The sequence below is a fragment of the Lactuca sativa genome, chromosome 5 (assembly GCF_002870075.4).
Source record: "Lactuca sativa cultivar Salinas chromosome 5, Lsat_Salinas_v11, whole genome shotgun sequence".
Lineage (NCBI taxonomy): Eukaryota > Viridiplantae > Streptophyta > Magnoliopsida > Asterales > Asteraceae > Lactuca > Lactuca sativa.
The window spans coordinates 220,933,579-220,937,600 of record NC_056627.2 but is presented as its reverse complement, the minus strand read 5'-3'; positions in this window follow the sequence as shown (position 1 = coordinate 220,937,600).

Sequence of the window (4,022 nt, the reverse complement as noted above, 5' to 3'; positions counted from 1 at the left end):
CTTTGGATGTTTTGACTTCCTGAATAATTTAATTTTTTTAGAACAAGTCAAATTATTCGAACGGGCCGCAGTCGTTCATATGTTGGAAGTAGATATGAATGAAGACTGTCGTGAATTGGTGTGTGGATTGTCTAAGGAGTATTAGACATAAGCAAATGTTTTCTGCAACGTTCATGAGTGCTTATGAATATGATTTGAGCATTGGATTAAACCCACGCTCACTTGGATCACTTCATGGATTTCATCACGAGTGATTGGTGAGACGATCACATCTTATATTCTTGAAACCGAGATGTGTGAGTTGTATCTTGCGAGTCGGCTGCATATTGATAATATGTAAACGAACCAGTAAATTGGTGTTATAGAATATATTGTTGTGTGTGATTTGGTGAGTGAGTGCAAGCGAGCATTGAGTCAAAGTTTATTCGTTCCTTTTATCCAAAGTAGAATAAAAGCGATATATGTGGGCCCCTCAATGATTTAGTGATGGAAACCTAAGTGTTTGGCCATGCTGGGACTAAATTGATGTGTGCAATTGTAGTCTGTTGTCAGTCGTCATAAATCTGAATTCGGGAAACAGTACATAGATAGAAAGAAATGATTTAGATCCATGTATCAGTCTATACGATATCTAGAATGGAGGAATATATGATCCCTTATCTTAAGGACACGCGTATCTGATAAGATCAGAGTTGACAGCGGCTTTGGAAAGCTACGATTGCAGATCAGGATCTGAAGTCATACGCATAATAGTTATTAGACTTATCCAAGTGGGAGACTGTTGGATTAGTGTCTAAGTCCATAACTATTTTGTTATGTACTTGACCCGATTGTGCATGGTCCTTTTGGGTTGCCTTCACCAAAGCAACTTGATAGGATGAATAATGGAGAGAAAGGATTAAATATGATTTATTAATATATTATGAAAATAATATATTAAAGGAGAAATCATATTGTTTAATTAATATTAGTCAAGAATTAATAAGAATTAAGTTTTTGGCTAAAAGAGATTAATTAAACTTAAGGGACTGGAATTGTAATTATAAGATAATTGCAATTGGGCTATGGATTACCTTATAATATAAGGTTGGACGAATTCTATGGGGAAGCCCATTAGAAATCGTCCAAGGCTTGTTAAGGAAGGAGTCCATGGGTTGCTTAGGGCTTAAGCATCCAAATTAGGGTTTCCTTGTTAGATAACCCTAATACCCTCACTATTTAAAGGACCCTTATGGCTCAAAAACCTGGTGAACTATTTGATTAGGGTTTCTACACGTTTTGAGCAGCCTCCTTCTCTTCTCTTCTTCATCCTCTTGCTCTTGGTGTTTGTGAACCAATTGAGGAGTGACATTTGTGACTCTAAGCTTTCTAAAGTCATTACAAGGAGGATTTGAGATTGTTATTGCTACATAACAATCAAGGTATGATCTAAACTCTTATTCATAGGCTATATTGATTATCATATACTAGATCTAGGGTTTAAAGTCTTGGATGAATTGCATGTACAATAGAGAAACCTAGATCCAAGCATTAGGGTTTGTATGAGCACATAGGATGTTCTTATGACTAAAACCCATCACCTGTACGGTACGAAGAGCACGATATACACTGACCACAAAAGCCGTTAACACATACTCAACCAGAAGGAGCTCAATATGAGACAATGACGGTGGGTCGAGCTACTCAATGATTACGACTGTGAGATTCATTATCACCAGGGTAAAGCCAATGTAGTAGTAGATGCCCTAAGTCGGAAGGAATATTCGGGTCGTAGAGTCAAGTCATTAACAATGACTATCCATTCGCATCTATCCGCACAGATTAAGGAGGCTCAGCTCGAAGCCTTGAAACCTGAAAATGTAGCGGGAGAATCCCTGTGAGGAATGGATAAGAACCTAAAAGTTAAGGGTGACGGAGCGTTATATCTCATGGACCGAATCTGGACACCGCGACATGGTGGCTTCAGAGACTTGGTCATGAAGGAAGCACACAACACTTGATATTCCGTTCACCCAGGTTCAGATAAGATGTATCTGGATCTCAAGAAGTCATACTGGTGGCCTAACATGAAAGCAGAGATTGCTACCTTCATGAGTAAATACATTACTTGCGCAAAGGTCAAGGTCGAATACCAGAAGCCATCATGTCTACTACAACAACCAGAGATACCTGAATGGAAGTGGGAGCGGATAACTATGGATTTCATAACCAAGCTACCCAAGACAACAGGTGGACTTGATACCATATGGGTCATCGTTGAAAGATTGACCAAGTCAGTGCACTTCCTACCCATCAAGGAAACAGATAAGATGGAGAAACTCACAAGAACATACATTAAGGAGATCGTACGACTGCATGGTGTCCCTATATCTATTATCTCTGATAGAGATAGTAGGTTCACTTCGAGATTTTAGCAATCACTGCAAAACGCCTTAGGGACGAGGCTGGACATGAGTACAGCCTATCATCTGCAGACCGACAGAAAAAGTGAGAGGACTATCCAAACCCTGGAAGAAATGTTGCGAGCCTGTGTGATCGACTTTGGTAAGGCATGGGATACCCACTTACCTCTTGTCGAGTTTTCCTACAACAACAGTTATCACACAAGCATCAAGGTAGCTCCATTCGAAGCCCTCTACGGCCGAAAGTGCAGATCCCCTCTGTGCTGGGCTGAGGTGGGTGACACTCAGTTAACCAAATGGCGCGTTCCTGACAGCGCTCTCACGGGTCCGAAGATCATTCGAAAAACGAACGAGAAGATCGTATAGATTCAGGAACGATTAAAAGCCGCTAGAGATCGACAGAAAAGCTACGCAAACAACGAAGAAAACCATTGGAGTTCCAGGTGGGTGACCGAGTCCTTTTGAAAGTCTCACCCTGGAAGGGCACGGTACGCTTTGGAAAGCGTGGAAAGCTGAATCCAAGATACATAGGGCCTTTCGAGATTCTCGCTAGAATCGACCCCATAGCTTACAAACTTAACCTACCCCATGAACTCAGTAACATACACCCTACCTTCCATGTCTCGAACCTGAAAAATTGCCTATCCAATGAGACTCTCGTAATTCCACTCGACGAGATCGAGATGAACGAGAGCCTCAACTTTGTGGAAGAACCTGCGGAGATTATGGACCGAGAGGTCAAATGATAGAAACAAAGTTGCATCTCAATTGTTAAGGTTTGCTGGAACGCCAAGCGAGGACCGGAGTTCACTTGGGAGCACGAGGATCAAATGAAACTCAAATATCCTCACCTCTTTGCTTAGTTGCGCTGTAATAACTTAACTACTCGAATTCTACATTTCGGGACGAAATTCCCTCTAACGGGGGGATGATGTGACAACCCAAAATTTTCATTTGTATAATTTCCACAGTCAAACACTTCAAATGATATTTAAAAACATTTCAGTATACTTTTGGCCGGATTTAAACCCGTTTGGTGCTTTATTTTATTTTTCGTCAAACGATTTAATAAAAAGAAGTGACGTAATTAGTGACGTGTGGCAAACTGAACAACTCGACACCTTAGCTAGGTGTTTACGGCCGAACGAGGGTGTTTGGGCCGTAAACACCCTCTTTCCCCAAGACTCATGCATATAGCATAAGTTTACACTTCTAGTCCTCATTTCCCACTCCCCACCTCAAGAACACAAGGTTTTCTCTCAAGTATCATCACACACTTCTTCCAAATCCGCCAAAAATTTAAGTTTTCTTCCTAGATTCTTACCCACAACACTTAATCTAGTGTTTCTGCGTCTTCTCATCCATGAAATTCCGATTCTTACATAGATCTTCAAGTGATCTTCAAATCTTCAAGAACACACTTGTGTTTTTGGGGCTCTAATCACTCTTACAAGCTTCCTATAAGTAAGTATACTTCTCCTAACTAGTTATTGGCTTAGTATCCATGGATTAGACACCCAAAAACCCCAAGCGCATGTGTTTACGGTTTAGGGATCTCCCAAAACCGTAAACACCACAAAGAGGGGTTTTGATGCCCCCAACTCCTTCCTATGCTTAGCA